This window comes from Pseudophryne corroboree, chromosome 7 (assembly GCF_028390025.1).
Source record: "Pseudophryne corroboree isolate aPseCor3 chromosome 7, aPseCor3.hap2, whole genome shotgun sequence".
NCBI lineage: Eukaryota > Metazoa > Chordata > Amphibia > Anura > Myobatrachidae > Pseudophryne > Pseudophryne corroboree.
Genome location: NC_086450.1, coordinates 53,777,110 through 53,798,838, shown reverse-complemented (window position 1 = coordinate 53,798,838; position 21,729 = coordinate 53,777,110). Strand labels below are relative to the sequence as shown.

General features: G+C 47.2%; 1 protein-coding gene and 1 long non-coding RNA gene across 3 annotated transcripts in view; one reads left to right on the top strand and one right to left on the bottom strand.

Moving 5' to 3' along the window:
- Window positions 1–21,729, top strand: part of MREG (melanoregulin) — a 157,957-nt gene that overhangs the window by 71,125 nt on the left and 65,103 nt on the right. The gene's annotated exons all lie outside the window — the stretch shown is intronic.
- The window catches only part of LOC134944538 (uncharacterized), a 33,632-nt gene continuing 14,047 nt past the window's right edge, over window positions 2,145–21,729 (bottom strand). Inside the window, exons 2-3 of the long non-coding RNA XR_010181893.1 lie at window positions 4,985–5,114; window positions 2,145–2,352 (exon numbers count right to left, since the gene is read on the bottom strand). This is a non-coding gene — a long non-coding RNA (uncharacterized LOC134944538). The remainder of the gene's footprint in view (window positions 2,353–4,984; window positions 5,115–21,729) is intronic.

The window sequence follows — 21,729 nt, the reverse complement described above, 5'->3', positions numbered from 1 at the left end:
AGAATTTTGCAGAGTACTGAGTTCTGCTATCTAATGATTGTCAGTGCCATCTGCTTGCTGCTTGGTCCATCTCTGCCTGTGCGACTCACGTGGAGCCATGTTGTTTAAATGTTGTGAAATATTATTATAGTAATAAAAAACATATTTTAAAAATTTGTGCAGTTTCTTCAAGGTAATGCAGTTCCAGAAAGATTAGGTCAGCATATAGACACTTGTAGACCAATCTGCAAATTCTCCTTAAAAAATGAAAAAAAAAAAAGGTATGCTTTGCACCACACTTTAATGTCCATATTAAGTAAACAGACACAACGCTTTTTATAAATATCTATGGTCAACAGGACATCATTTCAAACATTGTCAGATATTATAATCAAATATTATTGTGACTTTTAAGACTAAATTAAAGTGTATGCTGCATTATGTGGGTGTTGGATTATTTGTAAAAAATGTTGCAGATTTCACACACTTTCACAAATATTTTCACTTGTTTGTATTTGGGAGTCTTACACACATTAAAACAAGTTTAAAAAATGCTTACACAACAACTTCAACAAAAATCACACCCTTCTTTGGCAGTGTGTGAGATTTATATGTGAGTAGAATAAACATGTAATGTGTGTTCAGACAATTGCTGGTTGGTAACTTTCATCTGCTCATTAATTAACAAGTAATTGGACATCAGATGAATGTGCTATCCAATTAACTGCTAATTACTGCATACACACTTGTACCAGTACTTCGCAAATGTAGAGTAACTGCAGACCTACTCGGCTGCTGCGTGAATGTTGCTACGGTTTCCTATGTTAGTTTTAACAGCGACAATGTTTATTTGCGAAAAACACGCCCATTGCGAGTTGCATACTCCCACACTGTACGCCCACTTTCACGCCCATGTCGGAGCATTGCGAAGTCTCGCCTCTGCCACGCCCACGCCACTCCTCGTTTTCGTTTGCCAGTCACGGCTTTTTTTTTTCTGAGTAATTTTGCACAGTTGTCGTACGTATGTACTCGCGCATGCGTAATCACGCATTTGCGCATGTGCAGATACTTACATTTCGTACATTTGCGTTGCGTTGCGAAGACTCTTAGCGACCAACTCGGAATGAGGGCCCATGTGCACTGCAGGGGGAGCAGATATAACATTTGCAGAGTGAGTTAGATTTGGGTGGGTTATTTTGTTTCTGTGCAGGGTAAATACTGGCTGCTTTATTTTTACACTGCAATTTAGATTGCAGATTGAACTCACCACACCCAAATCTATCTCTCTCTGCACATGTTATATCTGCCCCCCCCCCCCCCCTGCAGTGCACATGGTTTTGCCCAACTGCTAAAAAATTTCCTGCTGCGATCAACTTGGAATTACTCCCTATGTCTGGAAAGGAATGAAGCAAAGCAGGCAAGGACATCACTGATAGCATCTGTTGTTTCCAACAATTTACATTAGTACTTATTGAGACTGAATAGTAAGACAAATTCTCACTTAAGAAAACATAATTCTACAGATGCTCATGGTAAACTGATAAAATGCCTCATCAATACAACTATATTGGACCTACATTTAAAATAGTAAGAAGTTTCAAATCAATTATATTGGTGGAGGTTATTTCATAGTGGACAATTACACAAAGTAAAATTATAACTATAAACTACTCTAAAGTATTTAGGGGGATATTTGTCACAATCCGCATCTCAGATGCAGATGGGATGTGATAAATATGACCAAATCCGCAATGCAATAATTGAATACATTGCATGGATGTATCAATCATCACTTGCAGGGACAGAGCCTGCAAGAAGGCCCTGCAAATCCCTGCAAATCCACTTACCATAAACCTAAGGGTATGTTTCATGAAAAATAATACCCTGAGAATGTGTCCGCGCCATTCCTAGGTACCCTCCACCCCCCACCCTCTCACACTTACCTGCACCCAAGGACCTGTGATTGATGATCCGGGAGGGCAGAGGTCATCGAATCTTGTACTCCACAGTGACCCCCCCCGGTGCTGTAAAGTTAGATGCTGCTTCACAGCATAACTTTGCTGCACCGGGGGGTCACAGCAGGAGCACAGCAATTCGATGACCGGCTGCCCTCATTGGATCAAGTAGATATAACTTTTTTTTTTTACTTTTTTTTTTTTTTACAGTGATCAGCCTGTGTGTCTAAAACTGATAAAAATACAATAAATGGTTTAAACAACCTGCGCCCCAACACCGCAGCTTAGTACATACGAGTGCACCACAACTCCAAATAACATAATCAAAATATGAGTAGTCCAAAATAAGCGCAGTCTTCACAATAAAAATTTGTATGAATTCTTTAGAGTTGTCGTCCATCCTAAAGGATATCCCTTTCTGGAAAAAAAGACAGAGAAAATTGGATTAACCAATTGCATTATCCAATGTATCTCAGCAACACTCCTCACCCAACATAAGTGAGATGGGTTCACATAAAGGTTTCTTTGTCAACTTCCTTCAAGAGTGATCTACGAAAATCTGATCTCTGAACCCACAACCAATCTGTGTGAAATCCCTCAGAGTCAATAACTCACCTGGGAACAGGTTTAGTCATTCAATGAAAAGTATCTTTCATCCAGAGATAGGGGTGGGTTTGTTTTTCTGATCCTCTTATGCATAAACAAATGTAGACATCAGAAAATAAATATTCACCATTCAGATGTGTTATGCCAAAGAAAGAATTTATTTCTCACATAAAAAATATTTAAAAAGTAGTACAATAACATTTATATATTAAAAAGGCAAATTACCCCATGGGCATCATTCACAACAATGCATTAGAATATCACAACTATATCAACTTATCTGATCCAGAGTTTTGTGGAAAAGGAGAGTACAAAAGATGTAAGAAAGGCCATGGAGAGTCCCCCCCGTCCCCACCCAATATCACCAACACATTTCTGACACTTAGGGGTATAATGGGGTCTTCTCCAAGGCAGTTATATAGGGTTCAGTATGGTGGATGGGATGCCGGCTGTCAATATCCCCACCGCGGCATCCCACCCGACAGAATGCCGGCAGCAGGGCGAGCGCTAAGAGCACCTTTGTGGGTTCGCTGTGCTCGCCACGCTGCGGGCTTGGTGGCTCGCCACCAGCGGGAATAGCCCTGTTGCACCGGAACTCCGGCTAGTGGGATTCCGGCAACGGGTCCTGACAGCCGGGATCTCGACAGCAGATAAATTAAACGTATCCCATTATACTGTATATACCAACCTGGTTGGTCACATGACCAAAGCACACAACATTAACAAAAAACATGGATAAGTGGATTTCATAATATAAAATATTATACACATCCGACAGTACATAGTTGGTACTATATACATATATCTATAATCCACACAACACTTTATAACACATAATAACTAAATATCACAAAAAAAAAAAGAATAAGAAATTGATTGAATAAAAAAGTCCATATCCAGTTAGTTTTCCACTTATGATGAATCTGGCACCAAAACTGTGTTTAGATATCTCGTGGAAATGGAATCATTATCTGCATCCGGTCTTTGTAATGCCGGAAGTACTCTACCGAAACATAATCCATCCACAGCGCAACAAGTTTCCATGTTGTAGCATCCACCAGGGGTGTAGTATGGTATGCCGGCGGCCGGGCTCCCGGCGACCGGCATACCGGCGCCAGAATCCCGACCACCGGCGTACAGAAAGCGTGGTGAGCGCATATGAGCCCTTGCGGGCTTGCATCGGGCACGGTGGCGCGCAACGCTATTTATTCTCCCTCCAGTGGGGTGGTGGACCCCCAAGAGGGAGAAAAAGTGTCGGTATGCCGGCTGTCGGGATTCCGGCGCCGGTATACTGTGGGCTGGGATCCCGACAGCCGGCAAATTGAAGACCACCCTCCACCAGAAGTCTGTCTTTAGCAGCATCTGGTCTTTGAGACGCGCAAGTGATGATTTCCCCGGTAGAATGCAAACACAGAAGTGTTGAAATTACAGTGGAGATTTAGGGCCGGATGTAAGAACATTCCTGCATGGAGGCTGCAAAGTGAACAATTACCGGCTGGATGTGAGACTATTCGCAAGGAACAATCCTGGCAGTGCATAAGTCCGTTAGATAGCCCGGGTTCCACAGACCACACATGCAGATGGCTCTCTGGTCGGTTCTCAGTCAGATCAGCTGCCTCCGTCACCCCACATGTCCACCAAAGCGTTTCAACCCGCCAAATCGGGTCTTTTTCAAGGTGTGTATCCAAAAAGAATATTCTTGTCTGTTTCTGTCACTTCTGTTCTACAATTTCTCTATGTGGTGGAGGTTGAGAGTCCCCTCCAAGACGGAATATTGACATACTTGATGCTATTTCTAAGCGCACCCCTATACCCTTTCCTCCACCCCGTGGTTATATAGCCTTTTTTAAAGGGGCAATCACTTACAAGGCATGGTTTTGCCTTGTTAGTGATTGCCCCTTTAAAACAATGTCTGAGTTCTGCCGGCATCCCGCACGAGCGCCAAACTCGTGCGTCATTACATCAGGCCCTTCATGTCAAAACCGTGTAGGAATATCCTTAAGGGTTCTCTAACCAACCAGAGATCTCATATGCCCTTATTTATCAATGAGTGATAAATTTCACTGTGAGTGATAAATTGCACCAGCCAATACGCTTCCTAACTGTCATTCTGCAAACCCAGCCTGTGACATGGAAGTTAGGAGCTGCTTGGCTGGTGCAATTTACCAGTCACAGTAAAATGTATCACTCATTGATAAATAAGGGCAATAATGGGTGGACATAGAATAGAAAAGTATAAAAACAAATTATTACAATAAAGAGAATAAATGATTTCATGTTAAACAGATAATCAAGTGATCAAAATAATCATACAGTAAATAATAATACTACAGGGATGACAACAGCACGTAAAACGTGTACTTTCATTCCACCATTTTGAGGCTGAACGCCCCTTTCTTAAGGTACAAACCACGTCATATTAAACAAGAACAAATTACACCGACCTGCCATGCTCAGCCCACCATAAGTTCCCCGCCGTTGAACTTCCAGGCAGCGCAATCCTAGTAACCAAGGCAACCATGAGCTTGCGTTCCATCTGAGTCGGAATTCGGGTCCCTCCTGCCAGACGAGACCCTGCAGCACATCCAGCGGGAGGGGAAATTACTTAAAACACATATACAAAAATACAAAACAAACACAAAATATACAATCCAAATATAAGAACCATATAATATCAATAGAAATATCACCACCTTAAGTATTTATAAATCTAAGACAACTAAGGCAAAATCATACATACATTATCAAGAGAGAATTCAATATATAGTACGGTAACTACATTAGTAAATTCCAGTTGATTAAGGGGGAGATGTACTAAGCAGTGATAAAAGTGAGCCAGTGGAGAAGTTGCCCTTGGCAACCAATCAGCTGATCTGTATACTTTTATAGTATGCAAATTATAAATGTTATGCCAGTGCTGATTGGTTGCCATGGGCAACTTCTCCACTGGCTCACTTCTCCACTATTATCACTGCTGAGAACATGTCCCACTTTATCATTTAACCCTCCTGGAGTTAAAGGGGTATATACAATTGCGGTCGAATTGCCGCAAATGTCGAAAAACTGGGCATTTTCGACACAAAAAACCTGTCAAATTGGATTCGACAATGCAATACAGTACTTTTCGTCAAAAAACCTGCCGTTTCAGATTCGACTTTTTGAAATTCGACAGTTGTCAAATTCGACATGTCTGCACTGGTAAAAATGCGGCTTTTCGACAAAAGTATATTCAATTGAAGAATGTCGATTCGACAACAGTGCTTTTCGACAGTAATTTCGTAAATTTAATTTCGCCTCACTTTGCCGGCGGAATCTAATAAAAAAAATTTAAAACGTTTTTTTTTTTGTTTTTTTTATTGCTAATAGCATATCTATATATTAGAAGGGATTATGTACTTGTCTATTAGGAGACACAAGTATTATTTTGATATTTTTTAAAATAATTTTTTTTTTTTTTACTGACTAAAATAATATGGAGAGATCAAAGCAGCTTGCGGGGTCGGCTTGCTGGGACTTGTAGTTCTGCTACAAAAAACAATACTCTTTTTTTTTACACAAGGCTATCAGCCCCCCATCCACAGCCCTTGGATGGGGGGGGACAGCCTCAGGCTTTACCCCTGGCCCTTGGGTGGCTGGAGGGGGGGACCCCTTCATTTAAGGGGTCCCCACTCTTCCAGGGTACCCCGGCCAGGGGTGACTAGTTGGGTATTTAATGCCACGGCCGCAGGGATCAGTATAAAAGTGTCCCCCGGCTGTGGCATTATCTCCCCAGCTAGTGGAGCCCGGTGCTGGTGTTTAAAATACGGGGGACCCCTACGCTTTTTGTCCCCCGTATTTTTTGCACCAGCACCAGGCGCAGAGCCCGGTGCTGGTTGTAAAAATACGGGGGATCCCCTGTCATTTCCCCCCCCCCCCCCGTATTTTAACAACCAGGACCGGCTCGAAGAGCCCGAGGCTGGTTATGCTTAGGAGGGGGGACCCCACGCAATTTTTTTCCGGGTTTTTTCTACATTTTTGTGCCGTCCAAAAAGTCGAATCCAGGACGCACATATCCGTCAATTGGTCCGTTTTTCAACAGCGGGACTGTCAAATCCGTTTTTTATTGAATATGTCGAATTCGGGTCCCGGTGAGAGGGTATGTGACTGTCGAATTGTGTCGAATTTAAAAACGGTTGAATTCACAATTGCATATACCCCATAGTGTTCAGACAGATAATCCATTTAGCTTCTTTAGTTAATAGTAACTTAGATCTGTCCCCACCACGTATAGACTCAGGGATGTGGTCAATTATAAAATATTTTAAAGAAGACAAAGTATGTCCAGCACTTTTAAATTGGCATGTAATGGGCTGATCTCCATCTCTTCCTTCTAAGCACAATATAATGGCAGTCCTGGGAAGTGCCATACAGTCCCGGAATTTCAATATGGTCTAACCTACATTAAAAGCCATGGCGGAACTAGCGAGCGGTGGGCCCAGGAGCAACAAAATGCTGTGCCCCTCCCCCTCATCCCATCCAAATCCACCACCTCACCCCCAACTCCAAATTAGGGATTCTTTGCATACTCCCGTATTTTTATATATATATATATATATATATATATATATATATACAGGGGCGGATCCAGAAGAAAATGATAGGGGGGGCACCATGGAAGGGGCAAGTACATTTGCGTGCGGCTTCGGTGCATGTGAGGTGGCGCTTCTTATACAATGCCCGCAGTTGTAGCGCTCATTATGCAATGTCCACTGTACTGGTAGTGCCCCTTATATAGACCCCCAAGTAGTGGTGCCCCTTTTGCAATGCCCGTATTGCCCCCAGTAGTAATGTTGCCTGCAGTAATGCCCCCAGTCATTATGCCCCCAGTGGTAATTCCCCTGCATTCATGACCCCAGTAGTTTACCCCCCCCCTTTAGTTTAGCCTCCCAGTGGTAATGCCCCCAGTAGTTTAGCCACCAGCAGTAATGCCCCCCTGTAGTTTGCCCCATTGCAGTTTAGTCCCTGTAGTTATGCCCCCTTGTAGCTTAGCCTTCAGTAGTAATGCCCCCAGTAGTTTGGCCCCTGTAGTTATCCCCCAGTAGTTTGGCCCCTGTAGTTAAGCCCCCAGTAGTTTGGCCCCCCTGTAGTTTAGCCCCCAAGTAGTAATGTCCCTGTAGTTAAGCCGCCAGTAGTAATGCCCCTGTAGTTACGCCGCCAGTAGTTGGCACCTTTGTAGTTGGCCCCCAGTAATAGTCCCCCAGTAGTTTGCCCCCAGTAGATGCCCCCCAGTAATAATGTCCTCCAGTAGTTTGCCCCCAGTAGTAATGCCCCTTATGAGTTTGCCCCCAATAGATGACCTCCCAGTAGTAATGCCCCCAGTAGATGCCCCCCAGTAATAATGTCCCCAGTAGTTTGCCCCAGTAGTAATGCCCCTTATGAGTTTGCCCCCAATAGATGACCCCCCAGTAGTAATGCCCCCAGTAGATGCCCCCCAGTAAAAATGTCCCCCAGTAGCTGCCCCCAATAGATGACCCCCCCAGTAGTAATGCCCCCAGTAGATGCCCCCCAGTAATAATGCCCCAGTAGCTGCCCCCAATAGATGACCCCCCCAGTAATAATGCACCCTACGAGTTTGCCCCAATAGATGACCCCCCTGTAGTAATGCCCCCAGTAAATGGCCCCCAGTAAAAATATCCCCCAGTAGCTGCCCCCAATAGATGACCCCTCAGTAGTGATGCCCCCAGTAGATGCCCCCCAGTTATAATGCCCCTAGTAGTTTGCCCCCCCAGTAGTAATGCCCCTTGTTGATGCCCCCCCAGTAGTAATGTCCCCCGTAGTTTGCCCCCAGGAGATGCCCCCGCTGCATTAAGGAAGAAAAAAACCTCATACTTACAGAGCCCCGTTCCCGCACCGCTGCAGTCCTCCTCCTCCCTGGGCGTCCGCTCCTCAGTCACTCAGCACTATGAGAGAGACGTCATGACTGACGTCTCTCCCATAGCGCACAGTGACAGCGCCGGAAGCCGGAGCTCAGTACTGAGCTCCTGCCTCCGGCTGCCGCTGTGCAGGGAGACGAGCGCCCGCTGGTAACACAATCTCAGCGGGCGCCCGTCATCTCCCTGTGCGGCGCAGGGGGAGAACGGGGACGGAGGCCAGAAATGACAGGGGGGGCACGGGCCCGAGTGCCCCCCCCCCTGGATCCGCCACTGTATATATATCTTCTTGCTGGCAGCTGCTTTCTTGTCCAGTGCACTGATTGTGCTATCAGATGCAAATACACGGCCGATTTGGTAAGAGAAGCTGCTACTGCTAGTCAGGTCAAGCAATTAACTTATGCAGTAGAATTAGAAAATATCTATTTAGGTCAATATTTCTTGGCAAAAATTATGTGTAGGCATACCTTGAAATACTATAACTTTACCAGGTTCAGGCCAGCTCCAGTTCTGCTTTACAAAGCAAGTTTTATGAATGGAACTTTTATGAAGGACTTTCTAGTGAATACACAGGAGCATAGGCGTGCACAGGACATTTTATTAGGGGGTGCACGATTAGAAGGGTGTGTTTAGCACCGCCTATTGGGCATGTCTAACACCACCTAATGGGCGTATCTAGCACCACCTATCCGGCGTGTCTATATATATATAAAAAATCTGTTTAATATATGTTACATTTGTATATTTTATTACCATAGATTATATCCTAATCTCTCAAAATATATATTGATACTGAATTTGAACTTGTCCTCCTCCAAGAGGAACGCTGTATTCTGTGGCGTTGGCACATGATAAGGAGAGAGAGAGCGTGGGTGGGAGCATGAGCGGGCATGCACGCGGCATGACATCATCACAACACATCCCACAGGTTAGAGGAACTGGGAGTAGGATTACGTCAGTGATGTTGCACCCATACAAATGAATGACAGCCAGACTGAGCGGAGGGGGTGGCGGGCGCAATGGGCGGGAGGACAGAAATGAGCACACTCGGCGATCACCGATACTGCAGCAGCAGGTGTGTGTGAGAGGGTGACAGACATTAGGGGGTGCCTGTGCGCACCAGGCACCCCCCCCTGCGCACGCCTATGCACAGGAGGTGATGGCCTGATGTTACAAGCTGCGGAAATTGTCTCATGTTACCTATGACTGCTGTATCAGTGTTGAATAATGTACTGTCAATGATTTTTGTCAATTATGTGTGGCTTTGTGGTTAACTACATTAAAGACATAAAAGCTTTCCATTATGAGTTCAGCTCTGCTTATTAGTAACATGTTAAATATTGTATTTTAAACATGACCCAGGTTTAAAAAAAAACAAACAGAAATAAAGTCTGCTAATGAACCTAATTCATTACATACAGAGTAGGCTTTGTAGTGGTAAATTGATTAATTCATGAGCAGCATAAGCTGCCCGCAAAGGCATTATGCATCTAGTTCAGCCTGCCTAGCTCAATGTCTGCTTAATCACAGCACACATCAGGAGCACATGCACCCAGAATGCGACAGGACTGTGGCTTCACAGTGATAGGGGTGGTCAGAGTTTCTTCTTTGGCTGTGATCCCCATCTGACACTGGGCCGTCTTAACAGCAGTGTAGACCCCTAGGCAAAGGAATGCCCTGGGGGCCCCTATGCATCATCAAGCAGTAGGGGTGGGGGCAGTACCGGATCTTGCCACGGGCAAGCAGGAGTTTTGCCCGGGGCGCCGCCTTTCCGGAGGGCGCAGGGCGCCTTCCGGAGGGCGCCGCACCAGGGCAAGATCCGCTGCTGCTGTGCCCCCCGCTGCCGCTGTGAAGGGAAACTAGACGCGTACGCGTCTAGTTTCCCTTCGTGGAGAGGACCTTTGCTGTGCGGTGCGCGATGACCTCATCGCGCACCGCACATCATTTCAGTGTGTACAGGGGGCGTAAATGACCACGCCCCCTGTATGAAGCCACGCCCCCTAATGCCGCCCGGATCGCACAGAGCCCCAGAACCAGCCTTGGGTGTGGGGTACTATCAGCGGCAGCTTTGATGTCCTGCAGGCGGTAGGGGGTGTTCTATATTGCGCTCAGCATGTAGGACGTGGAGAAGAAATTTCTGCTAATTACTCCTTTACTGCACAGATGGTGAGAGATGGGGTGGGAGGGGGAACACTAAACTGTAGAAGTGGGCTTTGGGTTGAATGAAGGGGCCCCGATACATGACTTTTAGGGTTGTTGGGGATGTTTAATAGCAGGGGATGGTGGATAGTGGAGTGGACTTAATATTTATCATTTTCTGGTGGGAGGGCAGTTTGCTTGACTGCAGATATCTCCAGTTCCTGGAAATAGATTTCTTAGCTTTCAATTGGATAAAAAAATAGAGAGTCCCTCCTTCGGATGGTACTGGGGACTTGGGGATCAGAGTTCAGGAGCCGAAGCAATCGAGTGATGAAAAATAGGATTTTAATTACCTACCGGTAAATCCTTTTCTCGTAGTCCGTAGAGGATGCTGGGGTCCATATTAGTACCATGGGGTATAGACGGGTCCACCAGGAGCCATTGGCACTTTAAGAGTTTAACAGTGTGGGCTGGCTCCTCCCTCTATGCCCCTCCTAACAGACTCAGTCTAGAAACTGTGCCAGAGGAGACGACATACTTCAAGAGAAGGAAATACACAGATAGTGGCGAGATTCATACCAGCTCACACAAACCAGGCAAATCCGGCTAACAGACCGGGAAACTCAGCAACAGCTGAAACAGTATTGAAACAGGAACAAACCCAGAACTTACCAAGGAACCAGGTAGTACTGAACCAAAGAACCACTGCAGGATAAAGAAGCGCTGGACGGGCGCCCAGCATCCTCTACGGACTACGAGAAAAGGATTTACCGATAGATTATGAAAATCCTATTTTCTCTTACGTCCTAGAGCAGGGGTGGCCAACCAGTCAGAGTCAAAGAGCCAAAAAATCTTGTTAGGTACGTCAAAGAGCCGAAGGTGAGCATGCACAAATGGGGTGTGGCCTTGTGCCCGCTAGGCCACACCCTGGTATAATATACATTGAAAAATCCAGACCCACATAAATACATTTGTAAAGCAAGATCCAACATAAAATACATTGCAGAAGTCACTTCCGCATAAAATAATTGAAAAAGCCAGAACCATATAAAATATAATGAAAGACGATTCACATAGTACACTTCAGCTCTCCAATGTGTCACTTCAGCCAGCACCCTGCTGTGTCACTCCAGTCAGCTCCCCCATGTGTCACTCCTGCTAGCACCCTCCTACGTCACTTCATCCAGCTCCCCATGTGTCACTCCTGCTAGACCCCTCATATGTCACTTCAGAACCCCCCAACTCATGCTATTGTAGCAGCTCCTTATTACCCCTTTCACACCGCACAAATATCCCGGTATCGACCCGGGTTGCTGTGCAGTGTGAATGGGCCATGGTCAAATTCCTGGGTTGCCTGACCCAATAATTCAACCTGGGTTATAAGCAGTGTTATTTCTGGGTTGAATACCAGGGCAGTGGCAGCGTAAATGGGTTCCCGGGTCGATGGGACCCGTTTACTACATAGGGAGAGGCGGCGCGGAGATGAGCTCATCTCCCAATGCCGCCTCCACCCCCGCTGCCGCGCCCCCCCACTTCCTCCCATGCAGCTATGGCAACCAACTCAGCTGTTACGATCCTGATGCTCAGGACAGGGGAGATCTTATGCAGTAAGTCCAGAGCACCAGGACGTGATGCTGGGATAGGGAAATGGAATGGAAACAGCCCCTAGCACCCTACCTCCGTTGTCTTACCCGTGTTGTCAATTCACGCCTGAATGACTATGGTTTTTTGGGCCCACGGCAGCCGCGTTTGAAGGGCGGATTATGTCTGCCCAACTCCGATGCCCCCCGGTCTTAGTTGGAGACAAGGCGTGAACTGAGACAGGGTAATAACAAGGGGACCTCTAACTGAAACAACCAAGCTAGGGGCTACTAACTACCTAAAAACTAAACGTATGTGCGGCACGCCGCCAAAGGAAAAGAACTACAAAGGATACCACTGTCCACTCCCCCACACTGCACCGCCGAGTTCTGGGGAGGACAGTGAAAGCGGAAACCTCCGCAAAAGCACCAACTCAAAGAAACGCAAATACTAAGCGGCCTAGGCCGCAACACGCGGCAGAAGCCGCTACTCACGAAACCGGGCGAGAACCCCAGATGACAGTAACAGGTTCACAAGGACCAGAAGGATTCCCAGGACCGGCTTCAGAACTCCAGAATACAAGAGGGCAGGGAGCAGGATCGACCAGATGCAGCTGACCAGGAACAAACTTCTACAAGGCAGGAACAGCATACAGGAAGCTATCACCGGCGTTTGTGTGAGACACTGAGGAGGCATATAACAGGGAACCCTCCAATGGCAGTACAGAGCCTAATTGATAAATGTCGTGCAGCTGCCTTGCTGCACGACCAGGGGAGAACAGGTGAGTAATCTTATGGCAACGGGGAACGCGGTCCACCTGTGGCGTACCCGTTGCCATGGACCCGGCGGCCCTGCACGCACGGCGTCCTAGCGTTGCCAGGGACCCGGCGGCTATCGCGCGCACGGCGTCCCGGCGTTGCTAGGCACCGTGCGGAAGCAGGGAGAGAGAGAGGCGCGGCGGCCGTGACCGCTGCTCTGTCAGGGCACGGCCGAACACCGCCGCGCCTAACACCAGCAAATTGCCGGGTCGGTAAGCCACCTGTTAGGGTCCAATGCCGGATACCACCCGGGAAGGACCGTTTCTAATTCCCGGGTGGGATCCTGCATTGGCGATGTGAAAGGGGCTTAAGGATCCTCTGTTTGACGGTGGGTGTTTTATCTCTAGTGTCTGGCTTCCTCAGTCCACAGCCCTCGTAGTGCTTCCGCATGTCTTTCTGGAGTGCAGTGGTTTACCGTATCTATTGTGGTAATGTGACTTCAAGTGTCAGGAGCCACATTTAAAGAAAGAAAGAGCCACATGCGGCTCAAGAGCCACAGGTTGGCCACCCCTGTCCTAGAGGATGCTGGGGTCCATATTAGTACCATGGGGATGTACCAAAGCTCCCAGAACGGGAGGGAGAGTGCGCAGGCTCCTGCAGAACTGTTTGACCAAACTTGAGGTCATCCGAGGTTAAAGTATCGAACTTGTAAAACTTAGCAAACGTGTTCAATCCAGACCAAGTAGCTGCTCGGCAAAGCTGCAAAGCCGAGACACCCCGGGCAGCCGTCCAGGAAGGACCCACCTTACGAGTAGAGTGGGCCTTAACCGATTTTGGACACGGCAATCCCGCCGTAGAATTTGCATGCTGGATGGTGAACCTGATCCAGCGAGAAATCGACTTCTTAGACGCAGGACACCCAAATTTCTTGGGATCATAGAGGACAAACAGAGTCTGATTTTTCTGTGACGAGCAGTCCTCTTCACATAAATCTTCAAAGTCCTCACAACATCCAAGGCCTTTGAGGCAATTGAGGAGTCAGTAGCCACTGGCACCGCAATAGGTTGGTTGATATAAAAAGCCGACACAAACGTAGGAAGGAACTGTGGACGAGTCCTGAGTTCCGCCCTATCTTCATGGAAGACCAAAAAGGGACTTTTACAGGACAAAGCCCCCAATTCCGACACACGTCGCGCAGAAGCTAAGGCCAACAAAGTTTCCGCCTTCCACGTGAGAAACTTGATTTCAGCCTCCTGTAGAGGCTCAAACCAATCCGATTGCAGGAACTGCAACACCACATCAAGATCCCAGGATGCCGTTGGCGCCACAAAGGGAGGTTGGATGTGCAGAATCCCTTTCAAAAAGGTCTGAACCTCAGGGAGGAGTGCCAATTGTTTCTGGAAAAAAAATGGATAAGGCCAAAATCTGGACCTTGATGGAGCCCAATCTCAGGCCCATGTCCACACCTGCTTGCAAGTAAAGGAGAAACCGTACAAGTTGAAACTCCACCGCAGGAAATTTCTTGGATTCACACCAAGACACATACTTTTTCCAAATGCGATGATAATGTTTAGACGTTACCCCCTTCCTAGCCTGAATCAGGGTAGGAATAACTTCGCTCTGAATACCCTTCCGAGCTAAGATCTGGCGCTCTACTGCCATGCCGTCAAATGTTGTCAAACGTAGTCATACTAAACCTCCCTATTTGGCAGCAGCAGTAACTCAGTATGGTCAAAGTAAAATTTTTAGCTCATTATGATGTCTGGTCAGAACAACAACTGAACCTCTTGACCATTATACATTGCTTTGTTGCCACTTGATTGGTTGATTTGATAACTGCATAGGCTTAACATAATATCCATTTAAACCAGGACACTAATGAATAACAGGTTCTGTAGCTGGCTGGCTAATTCTGGTATGGCAAGCCTACAACTGCAACAACAGACAGTTGGACGTAACAAATAGGGTCACTGTATATTCAGGGGAGTAGAGAACTGTGGCTGGCCCAGATACTTTTTTGGGAGTGTGGCCTAATTGTGGGAGTTGTGGCCATACCCTTTTATGCAAATGACTGTTAAAAAAAAAAAAAGTATGTTTAGCGTCCGAAGCAGATTTGGGGTGCGCTATCGTGCCCCTCAGCCAGGGGCAAATCTAGAAGGTGGCTCGTGTGTTGGCTGGAGAATAAACTGAAGCTGCTGCTAACAGGTAATGGGGCGGCAGACCTGGGCCCCTCCATCATGGTCCCATGTATTTAGTACCCACCCCTACCCCCCTTGGCGGCAGTGTGTATATTACATATGTAGAGCACTGCATTAAACTCCTTTTCAATAGTTATCAATTCCTAGCTGTAAATACATTATAAAAATGCTTTATTTAAACCATAGTACTATAGGGAAGAAACTGTATGCAGTGCTTCAAACTTATGTACTGTATACAATATGGGTGAATATATCCTATAAAGCAAGGGCGTATCTACCTATTGGCCAGGATGGTACTTGCCAGGGGCGCCAGCCAAGGAGGTAGATTCAGTGGCGGATTTAACGCTAGGCAGCCAAAGCATCCGCTTCGGGCCCCACGGGTGTCAGGGGGCCCGGGTCGAGCACCAACAGGGATGCTTAATTGAGTGTCTATTTGCATAAAAGGGCGGGGATAGCGGTGCATCATGTGTCCTGGGTGCCGGTGTCAGTGTGGTGCAACAGCAAAAGAACTGCTGTGTCCTGGCATGGGAAGGGGGGGGGGCCGGGACACAGAAGTTCCCCCGTCCCCAGTGCTCAACTTCTGTGCTTTGCCGGGGAAGGGGGGTTCCTGTGGGCGCTTGTGCTGCGGTGACAGCGGCTGTCAGTGCAGCAGGAAGAGGGGTGGTGTTGGGTGCCAGGCCCAGGTGCGGTTTGGTCCGCCAGGACCCTTGGATGGTCTCCGCTTGGCTGGGTCTCGTTGTATCATCTGGGGCTGCCAAAAACCACCCTACCCCCTGCCGGGCTGGCTGCTGCAAGTGTTAGCCCCTCGCAGGAGCTTACACCAGCAGCTGATTGTCTCAGCTCAGCTGGGTCTTCTTGTCCCATCTGGGGCTACCTCTAAAGGTGGGTACACACTATTAGATATATCTGCAGATCAATTGATCTGCAGATATATCAATGTACGGATCGGGCAGTGTGCTGTGCATACACACAGCCCGATCCGTCGGGGGACTGACGTCATGAACTGCGCCCGCCCAGTTCACCTGTCAATCACCGCCGGCCGCCGCAGCATGTGTACGGGCGGTCGGACGACCGCCCCGTACACACACAGCGACGGGCCAATATATCGTTAGATATATTGGCTGTCGGCTGTGCTGCGCGGCCGACGCGATACGTCTGTGAACGACGGAGTTCACAGACGTATCGCCCGTACACACTGGCCGAAGGTCCCGCGATGTATCGGCCGTTCAAGAGAACGGCCGATACATCGACCAGTGTGTACGGGCCTTAACCCTCCCCACCTCCCTACCAGACCAGCTGTCGCAAGTGCTAGCCCCTCCTCCCACCGGATTGCGTACACCCACGGCCGATAGTCCCACCCTCCCACTGGAGTTTACAGCCGCAGCTTTAACTGTTATTCTGCCGGCGGCAGGGCAACTATGTGTGTCCCAGTGAACTGCCTCCCCATGCGCGGGACAGCCGACTGAAGCAGACTAGAGTGTGTGGCGCAGGATGGAGCAGGTCGCGCTCTCCCTTTCCGGGGCTCTTCCAGATGCTGCTCGGAGCAGTCTTCCTCACGGAACAGAGCATGGCTTACCGGCAGCTGGACTCCCATGACGTCTGCGGTGGCGCTTTCCCAGGCCGGCCTCTGCCCTGGAACACTGTGGCTCTACTGCTGGGGAATGAACCCCGCTTTCTGAAGGCATGGTTCGGGCTGGCCAAGCTCATGGTGGTCACTGCCTTCCTCCTACATCTGAAGATGACACCAGTGGTGCCCAGGACTTCATCACCAGCCTAGCTCTGTCTCATATGTGTGCATCATGTGTGTGTGATGTGTGTGATATATATGTATCATGTGTGTGTGATGTATGTTTATGTGTGAAATATCTATATCATGTATATACAGTATGTGTGTGTAGCATGTATACAGTGCTGTTCTCCATGCTGTACACGGTAGGAATCTCTGAGGCTCCCTGTGAGGCGGCTTCTAATGTCTATAAAAATGTCCTGTGGGTGCTTTTACTGTGTATAATACACATGTCCTCTCACAGCCCCTATTCCTCCTCTCTCTCTCCCATCTCATCTCCCACTATTCCTCCCCTCTCTCTCTACAGTGTCTCTCTATTCCTCCTTTCTCTCCCTCTATCTTGTCTCAGTGGCGCACCCATGAGTATTATTAATGGCTGTCTAGCGTCCTCTGTAGCCTGCTGTCTTCCTGGTGGCACTTGAAAGTGCTTAATAAAAGTTTACTTTATTTTAATTATAGTACATACAGTATATATCCATGTGCATGCATATATATATATATATATAGTTATATACACACACATGTATATACATGCATGCATATAAACACACACACACACACACACACATATGATATACATGCATGTGTATATATACGTGTACTGTATGTATGTATATATATATATATATATATATATATAGATATGTATGCATGTTTAATATGCTATATGTGTGTGTGTGTATACGGTATATATATGTGTAAATATGTGTATGTATATATATATATATATATATATATATATATATACACACACAGTGGGGATCGAAAGTTTGGGCACCCCAGGCAAAAAGAAGGCAAGGAAAGATGGAAAATCTCCAAAAGGCATCAAATTACAGATTAGACATTCTTATAACATGTCAAAAAAAGTTTGATTTTATTTCCATCATTTACACTTTCAAAAGAACAGAAAACAAAAAAATGGCGTCTGCAAAAGTTTGGGCACCCTGCGATCGGGTCGGAATGACCACCATTGCTGTGCTGTGTAATGTTAGTAATGGTTGCTACTGTGTGGTGTAATTTGTATTTGGGTGCTATTGAGTGGCCATGCCCCTTTTTGGCACATGCGCCTTCGATATTTCAAATATGGGCGGGTGTGGGGCGCCAATACTTTACTTTGCCAGGGGTGCTCAGACCCCTAGATACACCCCTGCTTTAAAGTACCAGTAATACCCAATAAAAGATTTCACTAAGGTGTCCCTACCCCTAGCTGGAGCTCCAAAACTGATAAGGAACACAGAACTGCAATCTTATTTTGTTTAACACTTGAAAATGGTACCAATGGCATGGAGATTGGGCAGTGTGAGTGGTGGGGGGCAATCACAACAGTTTGGTGATTGTGATTGGCCTTCAGACTCATATCTTCCTCCTACCACCTGCTTTTAGGACAGGGCTGTAAGAACGTACAGATGCAACTTATAAGCACGTGGGACCCATTTGCGGCCATGCTCTGTGAGGATACATCTGTATGAGCCATGGAATAAAGGTGCAGATCAGTTATGGGGAGTAAAATATTTTACTAGGAGGTACAGGGTTGTTTCTAGGGCCGCAAGGGGCGCAGCGACCACTGTCTGCAGCTGTATTACATGCAAACCGGCCGTCCGCATGTAATACAACTGAAAATGCCCATGCCTAAATGGCCACCACCTGAGAGGAGACATGATAGATGTCCTACTGGTCCTCTAGTAACAGGGAAATGATGATGCGGGAGTCACATCACTACCCTGAAGTGCCAGTACTGCGCTGACATGCCGGAGGCAGGGAGAAAGAAGGGGGGGGGGGGTATGCTGGCACAACCTCTGACAATGAGCTGGGATAAGGAGGGGGGGGGGGGGGGGGAGTCACAGGAACCAAAGAGCAGTGAGTTTAAAAGCATGTAGCCTTACTGTGTGTGCCATAATGTGTAAGGGACATTACTGTGTGGGTCATATTATGGTTTTGGGGAATAACGTGTCGTAATGTGTAAGAGGCATTACTGTATGGGGGCATATTATGGTGTCAGGGGCATAAGTGGGGTATAAGGTAGTCTTTTCCTGCAAGGACACGCCTCTTTTATCAAGGCCACGCCACCACCGTCTTTTTCCCCCCCAAAATGTCCTGGGGGGTGGGGAAATATTTGTAACTTTTTGCAGTGGGGGCCAAATTGTCTAGTAACGGCCCTGAGGTGCTAGTATAGCTTTAGCAAATGTTTTTTGGGGGTTTTTTTTCAGATGCATAAATGGGACGCTATCGGTGGTATACCAGTACAGTGAATTGCCTTTTTAAAAGTGCTGTGCTAGCTGTTTTGCTTTGAAAGTGTTCTATGTAGAATAGTCATTTTTCATCATTATTATTATTATTATTATTATTATTATTATTATTATTACTAGTATAGTGTCACAACTGAGGGCCTGAGCTGACGGGAGGCAGCCTCAGTTGTAGGGGCTGAGATGTAACGGAACCTGGGAGGTTGTATCAGACCCCTAGACATGTAAGTAACATGTAGAATAACTGCCCGAAGGCGTGACCACGACAACCAGGATAAAAGTCAATGATGTTTATTATGACAAACTCCGTAACACAGCAGCAGTAAAGGAAACATAAAAGTCAACAGAGGATAAATACAATTCCTGGGTACTACAGGGTGGCAAGGGCCACAGGCACTGGTAGTGTGAGACAGTTCTTATAATCTTCTAGTTGGAAAGTCCTTACCAGGCCTGACTGTAGCAATGGAGAGAACCCAGGATCGTACCAGCTGGTGTTCCAGGAAAGGCTGGGCTGCTGAAGATAAAACGGCTGCTGTGGATACTGGCTGGAACCAGACTGTTGTTGGTACGGAGTGGATACTGGCTGGAACCAGTTAAATAATAAACGAACTTGAGAGCGATGAAATAATAATGACGTTTGGAGTTTGAGAGCGGTGAAATAATAATACCGGTGGAGAGTGGTAAACTGCAGAAAGGACACCGGCCCTTTAAGAGAAGCTGTACACTGCTGGAAGCTGGGCTGGAAGCAGGTGATTGATAATGAAGTTTGGAGTTTGAGAGCGGTGAAATAATAATACCGGTGGAGAGTGGTAAACTGCAGAAAGGACACCGGCCCTTTAAGAGAAGCTGTACACTGCTGGAAGCTGGGCTGGAAGCAGGCGATTGATAACTGGAAACAGGTGAGTCCAGAATGGATCGGAGAGTCAGGCTACACCGCAGATGGAATGCTGGTGCGGGTCTCTATAGCAGAAGTCTGGAGACAGGAGCTGGAACCTGGAAGACAACCACAGGAGAGAGACAAACTGGAACTAGGTTAGACAACCAAAGCACTGACGCCTTCCTTGCTCAGGCACAGCTTACTTATACCTGCAGCAAGGAAGGGGTTGGCTAGGCAATTATGCAAATCAACAATACAGACAGCAGATTGGTGGAAATGCTCAGATGACAAAATCCAAGATGGCTGCGCCCATGCAGACACTTGGAGGGAAGTTTGGTTTGTAATCCATGTGAGAATTGAAACAGTAATGGCGACGCCGGCCACAGGAGACAGGAGACGCCAGACTGACAAGCGCACATTTAACCACGCGGGCACAGCGGAGGCCGCGGCTGATGAAATCACCACTCTGACATTCTGCATGTGGAAACTCAGGAACAGCGGGATCCGGTCCTGGAACGCTGAGCCAGCCTTAGGAGGCATCTGAAGGGTAAGTAATGGCGTCCAGATACCCGGATCGTGACAGCACTCCCCCTTTAGGAGTGGCCCCAGGACACTTCTTAGGCTTTAAAGGAAACTTTGCGTGGAAATTTCGGACCAAGGCAGGAGCATGGACGTCTGAGGCATTGGTCCAAGAGCGTTCTTCAGGACCATAGCCCTTCCAGTCAATGAGGTATTGTAACTGACCGTAACGGAAACGTGAGTCCAAAATCTTGGCCACCTCGTACTCGACTCCCCGTTGAGTCTGAACTTTGGGAGCTGGAGGAAGTGCGGAATGAAACCGATTCAGGATCAGCGGTTTCAACAAAGAAACATGAAATGTCCTGGGTATTTTCAAGAAGGATGGTAAGTGTAACCTGTAGGCAACAGGATTGATGACTTGTTCAATCTTGAAGGGTCCGATGTAGCGAGGTGCAAATTTCATGCTGGGAACTCTCAACCTCAAATTCTTCGTGGACAGCCACACACGATCACCCACCTTGAGAGCAGGAACCGCTCTACGCTTCCTATCGGCAAACTTCTTATACCTGAATGAGGCTTTAAGCAGGGCTGCGCGGACGTTCCTCCAGTTATTTGAAAACTGACGCAAGGTGACATCCACTGCTGGAACAGAAGTTGCGGGAAGCGGTTGGAATTCTGGGACTTTAGGGTGGAATCCATAATTAATGAAGAATGGTGTAGAAGAAGATGAGGAATGGTATTGATTGTTGTGGCTGAACTCGGCCCAAGGAAGGAGTTGAACCCAGTCATCTTGAGGGGAAGACACATATATACGGAGGAAGGCCTCCAAGTCCTGATTCACCCTCTCGGTTTGACCATTGGTCTGAGGATGGTAAGCCGTGGAAAACTTTAACTTGACTTGGAGGGCTTGACACAAACTTCGCCAAAATTTGGCTACAAATTGTACTCCACGATCCGAGATGATCTCTTCAGGAAGACCGTGAAGTCGGAAGATCTCTTGTATAAACACTTGAGCCAACTTGGAAGCTGACGGAAGACCGGTGAGAGGGATGAAATGTGCCATCTTAATGAACCGGTCAACTACCACCCAGATGGTATTAAACTTGTTGCAGATAGGTAGATCGGAAACAAAGTCCATCGATAAATGGGTCCAAGGTCGACGGGGAACAGATAATGGAA